Consider the following 19,754-nt stretch of genomic DNA (forward strand, 5'->3'; position numbering starts at 1 on the left):
GTTTCCCCTTAGGGTAATCAACTTTCTCTTCAGAGGCTGGCAAGCAGGTTTTTTTTTTTTTCTTTTTGCACATTTGGGTTACTCAGTTTGTAAAGCTTTGAGCATTCAGAGAATGATCAGAATTACATTCATCCACAATTAAAATGCGCACTATTCTCTGGGGGATTTGATATACATTTTCCAAATCAGCTAAATGCTCTCTGGGAGAATTATTGCTGGGGAGCGGGAGGTTGTGAATGACCTAGCATAAATCATCATTTGGAATGTATCCTTAAAGCCCTGCACGTATTTTCGCATGTTACCAAGGAAAGAGCTTCCGAGGTTGTTCAAAGATCAATGCTGAAGAGGGGAAGAAGGCGGCTCCAAGGGAACCTCCTGGGAAGGGAAGACCAGATGTAGGAGGCTCTTGGGCAAAAGAAATCCCTAGCAAATGCCTCCTGGCTCTTTCCATTCCCCTCAAATGCCCAGTTCTGCCTCATCTTCCTGGGGCACATTTTCCGGACCAGTGAACCAAATGAAAAACAGGCTCTTGTCTTTTGTTTTCATCGTGACTAAGAAGAACAGGTCTCCAAAGGGAGGATTATTTCAAGACTGCTTTGGAGATTACATTTGGATATTTCACATTTCACCAATATCTATCATTCTGCACCCCACCCACCCCCACCCCACATACACACCATATAACCAACACCACCCTCCTTTCTGCAAAACATGTGTCATTTGGCTTTGGGGCTTAATGACTCCATTCTTGCCTTAGAGACCATGAATGGACAATTTGAGTTCGGAATTCCTATAGTTTGGCTAGTGGAACCAACGCTCTAATTAAGATTTCCTGTTCAGCAACAAGCACCATTCTCCCCAGGCCTGCATTTTGGTTCAAAAGCACAAGACAAACAAGGGATGGAAAAGACTAAATGTGTGAGAGTTTTCATTTTCCTCCAGGGGGGAAGAAAAACAACAAGCTATGATTTTCCTCCAAGCAAACAAACTGTTTTCCATATGTTTCCAAGAAAAAACTGCTTTTCTGCCATTCTGCACGCTCCATGGATGATTCCAGTGGGGGGATCCTAAGAAGCAGCACGTTTTCTCTTGTTGCTGGGAAAATGTGTTTGCCAGCTCGTGGTCTCTACGCTCTGGTAATTGGGCTTGGGGCACCCACTGCAACTCCACTTCTGAAAGGGAGCCAGAGAACAAGGAGGAGCAGGGTTAGGTTTCTACAAGCTGTGAGGGCGGCTGGACAGGAGCCCAGTGAGGCTGGCTTCATGGCCTGAGGACGCTCCTGTTCCTTACTCTTGTCCCTGCCCCCGGAGTAGATGCGGGGAGGATGCTGGGCCTTCTGCAGAAAGATGGTCTAAAATAACTTCTACAATGTAACTTCTGGCTCCTGGGATGCCTGTGGTTCCCACACTCAAACCACAGGGCACAGGGTCAAGGGCAGCCCTTCTAATCCTTGCTGCTGCTGCTAAGTCACGTCTGTCCGACTCTGTGCAACCCTAGAGACGGCAGCCCACCTGACCTCATCTTTCCCCTATTTCAATACCTTCAATAGTTCTCCCATTGCTTTCAGGATAAAGTCCATTCTTCCCAGACTTTCTTACGAGGTAAATTCTCACCAACCTAGTTCTACTGTATCTTCACTCTCGTCTCTCATTCCTCCCTCCACAATTCTCTCTCCACTCCTCTCCCCAGGCCCCACCACTTTCTCCGCTCTAGCACACAGAAGTGTTTGCAGCCCCTTGAATGCACAGGACTCTCTCTTTTTGGGGATGCTGTTCCTATGGACAGCAACAATCCACACATGCTCCACCTTGCTGACTCCTAGTCATACTTCAAATCTCAATGCTGGCTTGCTTCCTCCAGGAAGCCTTCCTTCCAGCCTGCGGTAGGAAGTGACCTCCTATTTGCTGCCATAGCACGCCATGCTTGCCACATCTCTGTTAGTCATTGACAAGTATTACTGAATATGTCTATGTAGCAAACCCTGGGGATACAGTGGAAAGAAAACAGTAATAAACAAGTAAAAGAAGCAAATAAGTGGATAAAACCATCTGTACTAAGAACTGGGAAGGAAGAGGATATAAGGAGTGAGGTAAAGACTATCTATATGATTTAACTCTGATGTCCTCTTTACCTCTCTTTCCATTAGACATCAGGTCTTCTAGAGCAGAGATTCATATTAATCATCTCCTTATTTCAAACAAACAACATAGGACGTGGCATATAGAAGGCACTCGATAAGAGTCTGTGGTTTGAATCACAGCCATTTTCTGTTCCAATTCTAGGCTTATTTTCAGCTCTGCTGGAAATTGGAAATGTCAAATCTTTTTCCAGGAGGGGTAAACTGGGTAATTAAAGGAACCAAAAACAAAGACACTGGCTCATTTGGGATTCAACCCCCAAATCTGTCATGCACCTATCATTCCTATGATAGGAGAGTGTTTTAAAACATGTCCTCGGAGAGAATAGCCAAGATGATGGAGTAGAAAGGCCCTGAGCTCACTGCCTCTCATGAGCACCCCGAAATCACAGCTGTCTGCAGAACAACCACTGATGGAAAAGACTAAAATACATCCCCAAGTTCTTTGACTGCACTCCCTCAAAAGATAAAGCCCAGCTCTTCTCGCCTTGAAAGTGTGCTGTTCTTGGTGACTGGTTTCTAATAAATGGGATACTGCAGAAATGATCATGTGCTCGTGTGGAGGCTAGAAAGAGAGACACTGCAGCTTCCATCCATCTCTCTTACCTTGCTCTGTGGGAAGCCAGCACCACATTTTAAGATGAAACAGCAGCTTCTGGAGAGACCCACGTGGCAAGGAATTGAGGCCTCCTGCCAACAGCCAAATGAATGACGATCTTAGGAATTGATCCATTAGACCCAGTCAAGCCTTCAGATGACTATGGCTCTGGCCAGAACCTTAGCTACCTAATATGAGACCTTAAGCCACAGCCATTTAACTAAACTGCTCCCACATTCCTGACCCCCAGAAACCTACAGATAATAAATGCCTGTTTAAAACTACTCTGTTTGGGGGCATTTTATTATTCAGTAATAGAGAGTTAAAAAAATTTGTCTACACACTTGAGTGTATGCAGAAAGACAAAGAAGTTAGCTGGGCCTCCTTCTTTCATTCCAGAGAGGAAAGGAGGGTTTGTCTGCAGAACCAGAAGGGCAGTTACTTTATCCTTAGGGGGGACTGGGCCTATCCTGGGATCTCTGGTTTCCAACTTTCTCCTTAGCGTCTCCCACAGAAGCTGTGAATACAATGTAGGCACGTCATTCCTCACTCATGCTGCTTGAAAACTTTTTATGTGCTTAGCCATGTGCTTAAGAGCTTTGCCTACATTAATTTATTGAAGCCTCACTACACAGCTGTGAGGAACCGTTATTATCCCTGCTTTACAAATGAAGAAACTGAGGCACTGAACAGTTAACTAACTTGCCAAGCAGGCTTTTCATATTGGACTGGACTGTGTTAGTCACTCAGTCGTGTCCGACTCTTTGCGACCCCACGGACTGCAGCCCACCAGGCTTCTCTGTCCATGGGATCCTCCAGGCAGGAATACTAGAGTGGATTGCCATTCCCTCCTACAGAGGAACTTCCCAACCCAGGGATCAAACCCTGGTCTCCTGGCTCGCAGGCAGATTCTTCACTGTTTGAGCTACAGGAAAGTCTCTTCCATATTGGAAGAAAGGTCCTAATATAAATGAAGACCTACACTCTGACAGGCATCTTAATGGAAGCATGTGTATTAGCTGCTCAGTTGTGTCCAACCCTTTGCGACCCCATGGGCTGTAGCCTGCCAGGCTTCCTTGTCCATGGGATTCTCCAGGCAAGAATACTAGAATGGGTAGTCATTCCCTTCTCCAGGGGATCTTCCTGACCCAGGGATCAAATGTGTGTCTCCTGCATGGTGGACATATTCTTTACTGTCTAAGCCACCAGGGAAGTCCCAACAGATACTTTAAGATTATTTCCTTCAATCCAGCAACAAATCTGCAAGGAACAGATCAAACCCTTGTCTTATAATGCTAACAAAAATGAAGCCCAGGGAGGTTAAGTGGCTTGCCCATGGTCATACAGGAAGTGGCAGATGTGGGTTCAAAAGTTAGGCCCGAATGTCTCCAAAGTCCTCTTTCCACAGCATCTAGCTGCTGCCCTGTTCCCACTACCCTCTCCCTGCTCTCTCAGCTTTAGATGTGTGCTTGGCACATCCAGAAAAATCACCCAGGTGCTGGCCAGCTGCTTAAGCGGGTAGTGAGCTGACGGCCCTGAATCTGCACGCTCCCAGGCACCTCCAGATAGCTTTTTCCAGCACCCACATCTATGCCAAACCCTGGGTTTTACAGCAAACCCTGGATAAAAGATGTGTGGGCAAAGCGGCAATGGAGGAAGAAGGATAAATGGGATGCAATAAAACCCAGCTGGTTTGTCTTCAAGGCAGGAGTTCAGTAAATCCAGAGGCACCTGTGCTTGTGACATTCCTGCGGCTGGATTTGCCACTGGGCTGGGCTGGGCTTCCTGAGGAGCAGCAGGGATTCAGAGGAGATGGAGAGAAAGCTTCCTTCTGACTGTCAGGAGAGGGAAGAACCCCATCTATGAAGTCAGACAGACCAGCCTCAGGACAGATCATAAGATGAGGGAACCTTGTGTCCTGTGCTTTTCTACCTGCCTGTCTGTGTAGGTGGAGAAAATGCTTCCCTGTGCACAGCAGGCACTCACTCATCAGTGTTTGTCCCCTCCTGTTAACCCTCTCTTTCTTACTCTTCATTAACATGGAAGTCAAGGTGGCTTCCTGTGAGCTAGGAATCATTAGCACTCCCTTCATTTCTCTAAGAAACTGTATTGGGACCTCCTCTTGACACTCAAGATGATTGAATTTTGCTACAATACAGGGGAGAAAAAGAGAACTATGTGGTTCAAATCTGAGGGATTAAGGATTACTTGGAGACTGAGCTAGAAATACAAACTGAAGCTTCACACCAGCAATTCTGATTCACTGGGTGCCCTGTGAGTTAGCCATCTGCTGATCACATTTTGAGAAGCTGAAAGAATGTTACCATTTACAGTAGATCCATTAGACCTGGATTAGCGAGCCTGGTGGGCTGCTGTTTATGGGGTCACACAGAGTCGGACACGACTGAAGCGACTTAGCAGCAGCAGCAGGAACTCCAGGTAGAGTTTAGAAAAGCATCTCACAGAGGAGGTCAGTTCATACTTATCACTGAAAAATTAGTAGGACCATGGTTGTCTCTAGTCAGTTGGACATAAATTTTTTTTTTTTTTTTGAGAGAGATGAAGGGGGAGTTTGACTGCAAAATCAAAAAGACAGTTGCTCTTTTACCCTTTTGCAGACTGGCCCCATCTTTGGGGTCCTTCCGTCCCTTCTAAGAGCTGGTTTTGTCCATTTCTTGTTTATACTCAATAAAATTTTGGCCCTCATGACTTTTACTCCTGGTGTTACACCTATGAATATCTTATGTTACATGGGAAAAGTGACGGGCTATAAAATAGGAAGATTATCCTAGATTAACTGGGTTGGGCCAATAGAATCACATGACCCCTTCAGAGTAGAGGAGGAAGGCAGAAAGGAAAGCCAGAGAGATTAAAAAGCAAAAGAGATTTAACATGATATTTTTCACTTGAAGATGAAGGGCTATATAAGAATGAATATGCATGGCAGCTTACAGACAGCCAACAATAAAGACCTCAGTCCTACAACCTCAGGATTGGATTCTGCCAACGCCTTGAACGTGTTTGAAAGTGAAATCGTCCCCAAAGCCTTCAGATGAGAGCCCTGATGGCTGACACCTTGATTTCACATTAGGAGTACACTGAGCAGAACTCAGAAGTGCTTGCCTAGATTCTCCATCTACAAAACTGTGAGATAGTAAGTGGGTATTGTTTTAAGCTGCTGTTAGTTACACAGCACTAGAAAACTAACAACATCTAAGTGTTTTTATTTTTTGAATGTTTTAGTATGGATTTTTTATTTTTGTTTGATGTTTTGATAGTCTAAGACTTGAATTCATTGATAGATGGTTTCTTACACCCATGCTTCCTGCCTCTCTTTGAAGACCCTGTCAGATTCCACATTATACAGGAAACCTTGCCTGGTGGAGTCATCTTTTATCATTAGGAATAATGGTCTTTTCCCCAAAAAGGTTCTTATTTTGTTTGTAAGTAAAAGTTATGGGTGGAGTGGAGGTGATAAAGGGTTACATGTATACATGGGAAGGTAGGGTAATGTTTGGGAGTCAAAGAGAATGCTAAGTTCATTAATTCATTCATTCAAGGAACATCAATTGAGCATTATGTTCCAGGTAGTCTTCTAGGAGTTAAAGATATACTGGTGAATAAGACTAAGTCCCTCTCCGATGAACTCTATAGTCTAGAGAAGGGAGGCAGATAATTAGTCAACAACTAATAAAGAAAGTATTTCAGACAGTAATAAGTCCTATGGGGAGAAAACCTCTAGTAATGTAGGGCTTCCAGAGGAAGTCACTATAAAGAAGGTAGCTGCTGAAGTCCTCTCTGAGGATATATTATTGAGCTGAGACCTGAATGATGAGAAGTGTGGAATCTGTCCAAACAGGGGAACAGCAATTGCAAAGTCCCAGAGGTCGTAAGGAGCCTGACATGTTTACTGAACAGAGGAGAAAGGGACAGTTGACAAAGATGCAGTGAGCAAAGAGGAATGAACAGCTGAGATCCTGGTAGACAGAGGCCAAACCAACCGGAGCCTTGCAGACCACAGTTAAGAGTTTGGAGTGACTGTCTGTACTGCACAACCACTGAAATGTGGCATGTTATTGTAACTGCTTCCAGACCAGTCTCTCCTTGTTCAATCTCTTCCTCCCAGTCCCTCTTCTATTCTGCTGCACCTGAGTAACCCTTGTAAAGGGCTGGTCTGGCCATGTCCCTCTTTAACTCTAGAAACTACCAGTGAATCCCATAGCCCACTGGGTGATGCCCAGACTGGACTGGCAGACCCTCATAAGTCCCCATTCTCACTCCTAGGCTTGTCTCTGGGCCTCCCTTATCTCAACCCCATGGCCAGACCACATCAAACTATGCCTGTTCCTCTAAATACATTCTACTTTTCTCTCCTCCACGTATCAACATCATGGGTTACAACGGGAAAAATACTTCCTTGCAGGAAGTTTACCTGAGGGACTTTACCCTAGGAAAGGTAAGAGTTGACTTAGAGCAAACAACAAAGATGGTGAATCACCCAGGGACCAGCAGGGAGCTGTTACCTGGAAGGTCTTGAGAAACAGGAGGAAGAAGTCATACCAGTAGAGCCTGGTAGGAGTCAGAGCTTGGAACAGGAGCTGGGCTAGGGGGTGGGGGACAGTATGTACCTGCTGTCAAAACCGTAGTAGGCTTAGAGGGATCAAAGAAGTGTTTCAACTGGCTCTTACCTTGCACTCCCCTGCCAGAGCCTCTCATCGGCCCTGAAATAGAAAGCCAGAGGGCAAGTCTGTTGATGTAGTCATAGAGGTCAGCTCATTGCTCACAAAGGAAAAAGAACAGCCCAGATGGGAAAGGACAGTCAGCACCCAGACTTGCTGTTCTTACTACATGGAATGTCTTCCTCTTGCATTTTTACCTAGAAAACTAGCAGTTTATCTTCAAAACTGTCTTCCAAAACCTACCTGAGTGGAAAGAAATATATCAAGTTAAAATATTCTACTAGAGTCCTTGCATTGTCCAGGAAGAAGCAGAAGCATTCATTTGTATTAAACTGTTTTAAGTCAAGAAAGTATGGTATATTTTTTAGGGCAACCACTAAAAAAAAAGATAAAAGAATGTAATATCTAAAAAGGTAATAGAGGGTGGAAAAGAAATGATTAAGCACACTTGAATAATTGGAAAGAAGGCAACAAAGAAGTGGAACAAAGAAGAAAAATTATAAGTTGTAGATTTAAACCAAGCATATAATTTTTTCAGTATTTATACTAATGGGTAAATGGACCAAATGCTTCGATTGAAATGTAAAGAGTTGTCAGACTGAATTTCAAAAACTCAACTATGTGAAACGCACCTTAAATACAAGGACATAGGAATGTCAACTGTAAAAGGATGGAACAAAAAATAGCATACAAACATTAAGAAAAACAAAGATAGTGTAGCTATATATAACAAGTAAATATTTAAAGCATACTAAATATTACTAAAGAAATGATATTTGATGATGATAAAAGAGTCAGTCCACTAGAATTAATTCAACTCTGTTCAGCAAAACACTGCTAAAGTTTTATGCATGAAATAGTCTCAAAATATATGAAACAGAAATTAAAAGAACTAAAAGGAGAAATAGGTAAACCTATTTCCCACTAAATGATAAAGTAGACAAAATTATCAATAAATAGAACAACAAAATTAATACGCTTAACCTATATTGACCACCACATTCAACAACTGCAGAATATACATTTTATTCAAGTGAACGTGGACTATTTATCAAAACTGACAACATTCGTGACCAAAGCAAATCCCCATGAATTTGAAAGAATTGAAACCACCAATTGCACTTGGCCTACAGTGCAATTGAAGTAGAAATAAATAACAAAAAGATAACTACCCAATAGGGAAACAATTGTGAGAAACCTAAATGAATGGAGGAATATACCATCTTCATAGCTCATAAAGCACAATATTATAAAGATGACAGTGTTCCCAAATTTGAACTACAAAAATCAGTGCAAGCCAAAGCAAAACCCCTGCTGTTCTGTGTGAGAGTATGTGTCTTTGGTGAGTATTGACAAGCTCATTTTAAAATACATATGGAAATGCAGTCGTGTCCGACTCTTTGTGACCCCATGAATCACAGCACGCCAGGCCTCCCTGTGCATCACCAGCTCCCGGAGTTCACTCAGACTCATGTCCATCAAGTCAGTGATGCCATCCAGCCATCTCATCCTCTGTCGTCCCCTTCTCCTCCCACTCCCAATCCCTCCCAGCTCAGTCTTTTCCAATGAGTCAACTCTTCGCATGAGGTGGCCAAAGTACTGGAGCTTCAGCTTTAGCATCATTCCTTCTGAAGAAATCCCAGGGTTGATCTCCTTCAGAATTGACTGGTTGGATCTCCTTGCAGTCCAAGAGACTCTCAAGAGACTTCTCCAACATCACAGTTCAAAAGCATCAATTCTTCGGCGCTCAGCCTTCTTCACAGTCCAACTCTCACATCCATACGTGACCACTGGAAAAACCATAGCCTTGACTGGATGGACCTTAGTCAGCAAAGTAATGTCTCTGCTTTTCAACATGCTATCTAGGTTGGTCATAGCTTTTCTTCCAAGGAGTAAGCGTCTTTTAATTTCATGGCTGTAGTCACCATCTGTAGTGATTTTGGAGCCCAAAAAATAAAGTCTGACACTGTTTCCACTGTTTCCCCATCTATTTCCCATGAAGGGATGGGACCGGATGCCATGATCTTCGTTTTCTGAATGTTGAGCTTTAAGTCAACTTTTTCACCTTCCTATTTCACTTTCATCAAGAAGCTTTTTAGTTTCTCTTCACTTTCTGCCATAAGAGTCATGTCATCTGCATATCTGAGGTGATTGATATTTCTCCCGGCAATCTTCATTCCAGCTTGTGTTTCTTACAGTCCAGCATTTCTCATGATGTACTCTACATATAAGCTAAATAAGCAGGGTGACAATATACAGCCTTGACATACTCCTTTTCCTATTTGAAACCATTCTGTTGTTTCATGTCCAGTTCTAACTGTTGTTTCCTGACCTGCATACAGATTTCTCAAGAGGCAGGTCAGGTGGTCTGGTATTCCCATCTCTTGAAGAATGGTCCACAGTTTATTGTGATCCACACAAAGGCTTTGGCATAGTCAATAAAGCAGAAATAGATGTTTTTCTGGAACTCTCTTGCTTTTTCCATGATCCAGCGGATGTTGGCAATTTGATCTCTGGTTCCTCTGCCTTTTCTAAAACCAGCTTGAACATCAGGAAGTTCACGGTTCACGTACTGCTAAGCACAACCAAAACAATATTGAGGAAGAACAGAGCTATAGGACTAAAACTACCAGGTATCAAGATTTATAATGTTATGGAGAGTATAGAATTATTGCAAAATATATGCAAATAGACCAAAATAATAGAACTTCCATAAATTGATACACACATATACGGTCACTTAATTTATGATATACTAGAAAAACAGATTTGCCTAAATTGTTCTAAAGCAAATAGAAATGTTTTAGGGAAAAATCAATCTTGATTCTTACTTTACATTACACATAAAAAGCAGTTCTAAATGATTGCAACCCAAACCGAAAGACAAAACAAAAAGATTCTAAAAGTAGGAGAACCTCTTTGTGCCTTGGGGGTAGTTAATATTCCTTTAGTAGGACATATAAAGTGCTAAATATAAAGGAAATTGGGCTATGTTAAGATGAAGAACTCTTCTTTTTCTAAAAACATAACTGAATGAGTGCCAAGGAAGTCCACAGAGTGGGATAAGATACGTGTAACACAATTCAAGGAGAAGGCAATGGCACCCCACTCCAGTACTCTTGCCTGGGAAATCCCATGGACGGGGAGCCTGGTGGGCTGCAGTCCATGGGGTTGCTAAGAGTCGGACACTACTGAGCGACTTCACTTTCACTTTTCCCTTTCATGCATTGGAGAAGGAAATGGCAACCCACTCCAGTGTTCTTGCCTGGAGAATCCCAGGGACAGAGGAGCCTGGTGGTTTTCCGTCTATGGGGTCACACAGAGTCGGACACGACTGACGCGACTTAGCAGCAGCAGCAGCAACACAATTCAAAAAGAGGACTTGTATTCAGAATATATAAAGAACTCCTACAAATCAATAAGAAAGTAACCAAACATACAAGTCAATCAGTTGTTAGAAAAATGGCAAAGATTTAAATGGACGCTTCACAAAAATGATTAGCTAAATGGATAATAAACATATGAAAAAGTGGTCAAGTTTATTAGATATCAGAGAAGTGCTAACCAAAACTCCAATGTGACATCGCATCTACCAAAATGAGTAAAAGTAAAAAGCCAGATGATACAAAGCATTGGTAGGATGTGGAACAACTATAAGCCTGTATATGGCTTATGGGACTACAAACCAAAAGTATTTATGAAAGATGAACATATACAACCCTGATACAACCCAGAAAATTTGACTGCTCTGATATACAACAGAAATGCATTCATATGCTCCTCAAAAAGCATGTGAAGCGTGCACTGTCATACTCGTCCACTTGCAGCGTCATACTGGAAGTTACTCAAATGCTTGTCAATGTCAACGCTGTAAATAAATGTTGTATATTCACACAATGAATTACTAAGCAGCAATGACAACAAGCAAACTACAACCACATTGAGTAACATGAATAAATCTCACAAACACAATGTTGAGACAAACAGGATGCAGAAAAGTACATAGTAAAACCTTCTATTTATATAAAGTATGTAAAAGACTTTATTGTGTTTGAAGTTAGATGGTGGTTACTGAAATGAGTGGATAGTGGTTAAAAGTGGGCATGACTGAGCTTCTGAGATGCTGGTTACCAAGAAGTTTCAATTTGTGAAAATACACCAAGTTCTACACTTATGATTTGTATACTTTTCTCTATTTATGTTATATTGTAATAAAAGGATACCAAAAATCAATTTCTGGTAGATTGATCATATGACTATATTAAAACTAGCAACTTCTTGAATAACATAATCCCACTGATAAGAGAAGGGAAGAAAAGTACTAACAAGTTACTTTGGAAAACAGGATGATGACTATATTCCATAAAGCTAAAGACAAAAAGAACTGTGTAGAAATGCTGTACTCGAGTTACACGAATGTGTTCCTCATAAAGGGCATGGGTTAGGAATTCTGAAATTATGTGTGTGTGACATATGAACAAGTAAGTATTTATGTACGTTGTAGGTCACAAAACAGCCACGTTTTTCACTATCAGAGAAAGAAGATACAAATTAGAGAAGCAGGAAGGATCGGATGAGCCCTGTGGTGTTGGATAGAATCTATTTATCAGCATAAATTCATGACTTTTAATACACCAACACATATACATAGATGTATGTGTGATTTATGCATGCCTGCATAGACTTCTTACTCCTTTCTGTTGAGAGGGCCTAAAAGCAGTGACACTCCAGTAGCGATGAGCCACGTAGCACCAAGATCTTGATTCTAAATACCAATGTATAATTCAAGGAATGAGGGATCCTTGGCAAAATGATTGCGTTTAGGACTTGGAAAGGGAAAGTACAAGGTGAGCACGGAGGTCATATGGAAACAGAAATGAAGGAATTGCCAAGGGAAAAAAAATGATGGGTGATGCTGAAAAGACACAAAAGCCAACTTGAAAGCGTTCCCATTGATTACATCTGTGACAGTTTGAGGAATAAATAAATATTTTTTAAAAGGAATATAACTCATAGAATAAAATAAATGTCTATGAATCCATATTAGTACAATTGAATAGGTAAATGGGAGCAAAAAGTCCTTACTTACAGTGAAAGTGAAAGTGAAGTCGCTCAGTCGTGTCCGACTCTTTGCGACCCCATGGACTGTAGCCTACCAGGCTCCTCCCTCCATGGAATTCTCCAGGCAAGAGTACTGGAGTGGGTTGCCATTTACTTACAGTAGAATTTCTAATTAATAAATTTGGAGGGAATTATGGAAGTAGAAAATTGCATATGTGCTCAGTCACTTCAGTCGTGTCTGAATCTTTGAGACCCCATGAATCAGAGCATACCAGGCTCTTCTGTCTCTGGGATTTTCTGGGCAAGAATACTAGAGTGGGTTGCCATGCCCTCATCCAGAGGATCTTTCTGACCCAGGGATTGAATCCATGTCTCCTGCATCGCCTCACTTTCAGGCAGATTCTTTACTGCTGAGCCATGGGGGAAGCCCAGAAGTAGAAAATTACTACTAGGACTAGAAAAGGTCAGTTTTCATTCCAATCCCAAAGAAAGGAAATGCCAAAGAATGCTCCAACTACCGCACAGTTGCACTCATCTCACACGCTAGCAAAGTAATGCCTAAAATTCTCCAAGCTAGGCTTCAGCAATATGTGAACTTGCAGATGTTCAAGTTGGTTTTAGAAAAGGCAGAGGAACCAGAGATCAAATTGCCAACATTTGCTGGATCATCAAAAAAGCAAGAGAGTTCCAGAAAAACATCTATTTCTGCTTTATTGACTATGCCAAAGCCTTTGACTGTGTGGATCACAATAAACTGTGGAAAATTCTGAAAGTGATGGGAATACCAGACCACCTGACCTGCCTCTTGAGAAATCTGTATGCAGATTAGGAAACAACAGAACTGGACATGGAACAACAGACTGGTTCCAAATAGGAAAAGGAGTACGTCAAGGCTGTATATTGCCATCGTGCTTATTTAACTTATATGCAGAGTACATCATGAGAAATGCTGGACTGGATGAAGCACAAGATGGAATCAAGATTGCCAGGAGAAATATCAATCACCTCAGATATGCAGATGACAGCACCTTTATGGCAGAAAGAGAAGAAGAACTAAAGAGCCTCTTGATGAAAGTGAAAGAGGAGAGTAAAAAAGTTGGCTTAAAGCTCAACATTCAGAAAACTAAGATCACAGCATCTGATCCCACCACTTCATTGCAAATAGATGGGGAAACAGTGGCTGACTTTATTTTTTTGGCTCCCAAATCACTGCAGATGGTGACTGCAGTCATGAAATTAAAAGACTCTTACTCCTTGGAAGAAAAGTTATGACCAACCTAGACAACATATTAAAAAGCAGAAACATTATTTTGCCAACAAAGGTCCGTCCAGTCAAGGCTATGGTTTTTCCGGTAGTCATGTGTGGATGTGAGAGTTGGACTGTGAAGAAAGCTGAGCGCCGAAGAATTGATGCTTTTGAACTGTGGTGTTGGAGAAGACCCTTGAGAGTCCCTTGGACTGCAGGGAGATCCAACCAGTCCATCCTAAAGGAGATTAGTCCTGGGTGTTCATTGGAAGGACTGATGTAGAAGCTGAAACTCCAATACTTTGGCCACCTCATGCGAAGAGCTGACTCATTTGAAAAGACCCTGATGCTGGGAAAGATTGAGGGCAAAAGGAGAAGGGGACGACAGAGGATGAGATGGCTGGATGGCATCACCGACTCAGTGGAGATGAGTTTGGGTGAACTCTGGGAGTTGGTGATGGACAGGGAGGTCTGGCATTCTGTGGTCCATGGGGTCGCAAAAAGTCAGACACGACTGACCGACTGAACTGAACTGAACTGAAACAGCATAGTAATAATTATTGTGTGCAAGAATCATCAAGGGATGCTAAAATTAGTGGGTGAAAATATAATGAAGAACAGAGTATTTGCATAGTCTCGAAGTGGCTCCCTATTACTTACAAAGTAAGGGGATACCTATTACTTACAAAGAGAAAAATAGTAACTTTACTTTGGAGAATCCTGACACACATCACCATAATCAATCGTTCAAAGGCAACCTGCACATAATAAGATGCAACAATATATGTACCTTCTGATGTGTTCTGCTGAGAAGCACAATGTCATTTCCATGGTATTCTTATCCCCTCCAAATACATAATCTCAACCAACCATGCAAAAAATAAAAAAAAACCTGACAATATCAAGTGCTGCTGGGGATGTAGTGAAATCAGAATTCTTGTGTATTACTGGTGGTAGTGCAAACTGGCACCACCACCTTGAAAAACTGTTTGGCAATTACTTATTCATACGGTTATACATACACTTACCATATGACCCAGTAGTTCCATGCCCAGGTATTCATCCAAGAGAAATTAAAACTTGTGCCCACAAAGATTTGTGCAGAGACTTTTATAATGGATTTATTTGTAATAGGCAGAACAACTCATATATCCACCAACTGCTGAGGGGATAAACAAATTGTGGTACCTCCACACAACAGAATATACTCAGCAATGAAAAGAAACAAACTACTGATATATCAACATGGATCTGTCTAAAATGCCTGATGCTAAGTGAAAGAAGCCAGACTCAAAAGGCTCCATGTTGTATGAAGCTATTTATATGGCATTCTGAAAAATCAAAACTGTAAATGTCAGGGATTAAAAACAGATAGGTAGGTACCAGGGTTGGGGTTGAGGGGAAAAAGCTGACTACAAAGGTACATGAATAAATATTAGGGGGCCTGTGAGACTGTTCTACATGATCATTGTGGTAGTGGTTACATGACTGTAAATATTTATCCAAGTTCAGAACCAAACGCTAAAAAGAGTGACAAAATCCCCCAATAAACCAAAACTTCTTAAAGATACCATGTTTACAGATACAAATGCTTAAAATACTGTTAATAATTATAAGAAAACACCAGACAAACCCAAATTGAGGGACATTGTACAAAATATCTATTCAAAAGTGTCAAGGTCATAAAAGACTAAGGAAGACTGAGGAATTGCCGCAGATTAGAAGAGACCATGGCGCCCACTCCAGTCCTCTTGCCTGGAGAATCCCAGGGACTGGGGAGCCTGGTGGGCTGCAGTCCGTGGGGTTGCTGGGAGTCGGACACAACTGAACAACTTCACTTTCACTTTTCCCTTTCATGCATTGGAGAAGGAAATGGCAACCCACTCCAGTCCTCTTGCCTGGAGAATCCCATGGACGGAGGAGCCTGGTGGGCTGCAGTCCGTGGGGTTGCTGGGAGTCGGACACGACTGAACGACTTCACTTTCACTTTTCCCTTTCATGCATTGGAGAAGGAAATGGCAACCCACTCCAGTGTTCTTGCCTGGAGAATCCCAGGGACTGGGGAGCCTGGTGGGCTGCCATCTATGGGGTCGCACAGAGTTGGACACGACTGAAGGGACTTAGCAGCAGCAGCAGCAATAGAAGAGACCGAGGAGACATGACAATTTAAGGCAATGTGTAAATCCTAGATCGAATACTGAACTGTGAAAAGGAAAAAACGAGACAGAAAATGAGATTAAGGTCTGTGGGTTAGTTACCAGTATGGTGAGAACATCAATTTTCTGCTTTGATAACTGCATTATGCTTATGTAATAGGTTACTCTTAGGGAAAGCTGGATGAGGGGCACACAGGAACTCTTACTTTTGCAAGTCTAAAGTTTCTGAAAGTCTAAAGTTATTTCAAATTAAAAAGTTTACAATCATCCCTAATTTCTATTTATCAAAAGATCCCATGAAACTGTAAAAAGACAATCCAAAAAATGGGAGAATCTATTTATAATATATATATTCAACAAAGAATTCATTTTCAAAATAGATAAATATTAACAAATTAAAAAGAAATATATATAATATATACATATATTATATATATTAGAAGAAGAACAAAAATTGTGCAGGGTAATTCACAGAAGAGAATTCCTAACTGGCCAATAATGGTAAAATCCATGCAATTTCATTAGTCATCATGAATATGCAAAATAAAAACCACAGTGAAATGCCACTACACACTTAACAGAATCACTGTACTTAAAAGGCTAATACTACCAAGTGGTGGCAACAATTTGAATTAGTACTGGATTTTCACATCCTTTTGGTGGGAACGTAAATTGGGACAATCTACTAAAAGTAAGGATGTTTGTGCTTTGTCCCCCAGCAAGTCTGCCCCTCATAATATGGAACTAAAACTCTATGTGTATATATTCACCCAAAGACATGCACAAAATTATGATAGCATTACTATTTGTAATAGCCCCAAACCACTGCAAACAAAATGTCCATCATCATAAATTGTGGCATGTTCACACAATGGAATAGTACGCAGCAGTAAAAATGAAGAAAGTAAAAGTGAAGTCACTCAGTCTTGTCCAACTCTTTGAGACCCATGGACTGTAGCCCACCAACCTCCTCCGTCCATGGGATTCTCCAGGCAAGAATTACTGGAGTGGGCTGCCATTTCCTTCTCCAAAAAAAAAAAGAAGAAAGTACCAGTATACATGATAACATGATTTAATCATACGAACATAACATTGAGCAAAGGGGCAAAATTACTCTGTGATGAACAGTTGTTAGATTGGCAGGTGGTGATAGAGCAGAAAGATGATGACTGGGGGGGGGCCTGAGGGGACAATAGTTACAACTATGTGTTCACTTTGTGAAAATATGTTGAGCTGTACCCTTATCTGCTTATGTTATACCACTTACAAAATATTTAGTTCTTAAAACCTTTTGGAAAGAAAATGATACATAAAAATGTTTTCATAAAACTATTTAAAAGTCCCTTTGTTTTGAAGAAAACATAATTGACCTGGATAAAGCATTTCACTGTATGGGTGCAGCAAACCCCTGGGGTAGACCTTTTAAATGTCGGTGTGATGAAAAATCTTAGATTTCTATGTGTATGCTGAAACAGTTACAGACACATAAGCAAACGCTCAAAGCAAGCAGACAGAAAATTAGAAAAGGAACAAGCCATACAAATCTGGAGAACTGAAAACAAACCAACAAACAACAGTTTCTAAGAAATCAAATTGGAGAAGTGAAAATACATGTTTTATATGATAACCAAACTGCCCTTCTCCTGATGATTTCGGGACTCTGCCTTCTCAGAGTGAAAGCCATGGGTTATCACGTGGGGCAAGGATAAAGAAAGAAAAAGATACATTGCATAACGAAAGGGCATCAAAATGAAAAGAAGATAATTCCCTTGGACGTGAAATGCAATCAAGTCAAGACCCATATTTTATCTCTGCTGGAGGCAGTCTTATTTGTTAGTAAAGTGCTGGGATAATCAACCATTGTTCTCCCTGCCAAGACTGTCAAAACAAATACAAGCTTCTTAGCTCAGTGCTAAAAATGTCTGAGCCTTTAGAGAACAGCTGGGCAGAAAGCAATCTTGTTCAATTTCAGCACATTTTTCCCCAAGTATTAGGCTGTCCGAATGCACCCCACATCAAAGCATCCCAGACAGCCACTGCAGGGATAGACCTGTCATGAGAACACAGCCGATCAAACTCAAGTAAGCAGAGAACACAATGAAACCACTTTAAACTTGTCCGACTTCACATCGAGAAGAGCAAGGACTTCGAAGCATAAAAAAAGCTACTCTAAACAAGTTCTTTGAGTTGCTTTTTATAAATACAAAAAAATAATGGTGGTCTGCTTGCAAAATACTCTGTCTTGATATGGTTCTGGGAGCCTTAGAAATGATCTCTTGTCTATATGTATCAATATTACCCAAGGGACACCTTCGCTGAAGCATTTTTTGAAATTATGCTCCAGCTAGGAAGTTGGGTTTTATTAAAGCATGTCTCATTTCTATTAATTAGGAGGTATATCAGTTAGGATATTTGGGGTAGCAAGCAACAAAAAATTAAAAATCAACAGATTTAAATAATATTTCTTTTATCAAGTAACAAGAATCTAAGGTGTAATGTACAATATGGTGACTATGGTTAACAATACTGAACTAGATCAATAATATTGAACTAGATATTAAAAGCTCTCATCGCAAGAAAAAAATTTTAAACTATGTATGTGACAGATGTTAAATAGACATTGTCCTTTTACAATATATACAAATATAAAATCATTAGGTCTCATATCTGAAACTAATATAATGTTACATGTTAATTATCCTTTCATCTTTAAAATAAATAAAACAGGAACCCCAGAGGGAAAGCAGTCCCAGGTAGTTTAACCCAGTTGCTCAACTGGGTAATCAAAGACCCGAGTTCTTACCATATTTCGACTCTCTTATCCTCAGTCTAGGTCCCCTGATAGTCATAAGCATTCTGGGCATTACATCCAGACTCAAAGTGGTAGAAGGTTAGAAAGTGTTCCTATGAGTTTCTTTTTATCAGTGAGAAAAACATCTATGCAGAAGGCCCCTCAGAAGACCCGTCATCGTGTTTCATTGGTCATAATTGTGTCATATGCCCATGCCTAAGCCAAAATGGGTCATAATGCAACCATTAGATTAATTTCCTTCTAAACACAGGGATAACGTAAGCTTTCTATGACTGACATGAGGGAGGAATGGACATCTAAATATATGTGGGATCCTGCTAGTTAAGAAGGAGGAACAGGCTGTTAGACGGGCAACCATCTGTGTCTGCTACATTTGGGATGCAGGGCAAAATACGCTTAGCTAAACTGAATTTTTGGCTTGACTGTAGTATGTGCAGAAAATCTTTTAGATTGTGACCTTGGTTATTGAAAATTATTCTGAAATGCATTAGCCCTCTTTCTGCCCTACTGTGTAAAGTGGAATGATACCTTGAGTGCCTCCACACGGAAACACTCCTCTTCTCCCACACTTTGAGACCTCCTCCTTTATCTCCATCCTCGGGATGGCAGGCGTGAGCCCATGTCTGTACAGTGGGCTGCTGTTTCCTTGGTCATAGGTTGCCGGGGTCCAGCCCCGGTGGATCCAGGGATTTCGAAGCGGGGACAGCGTTGGCGTGAGAAAAACTTGTTTATTAATATAAGATTAGATTAAGAAACAATAGTGTAGTAGGAAGATTAAGTGGAGGAAGAGGGCTGAATAGCTTGGATTACGTGGAAGACCAATAAATTTCCAGACAAGGAACTTGCACCATCTACGTTGGGCCACCGGCGCTCGCTTGAATATCTAAGGGTGCCTCGCCTTAGGCTCCCTTTCGAGCGGGTCTTAACAGCCAGGGCAAGTAAGTAGACTTGGTGAGCCTCCGCGCCCCAGATGGGAATTCAGCCTGAAATTAAAGTAAAGAGACACGGGGGAAACAAGTCCAGCGACTGGCTCCCGTTCTATTGTCCTTCAAGGCCTTTTATACT

The sequence above is a fragment of the Budorcas taxicolor genome, chromosome 15, assembly GCF_023091745.1.
Source record: "Budorcas taxicolor isolate Tak-1 chromosome 15, Takin1.1, whole genome shotgun sequence".
Taxonomy (NCBI): Eukaryota; Metazoa; Chordata; class Mammalia; order Artiodactyla; family Bovidae; genus Budorcas; species Budorcas taxicolor.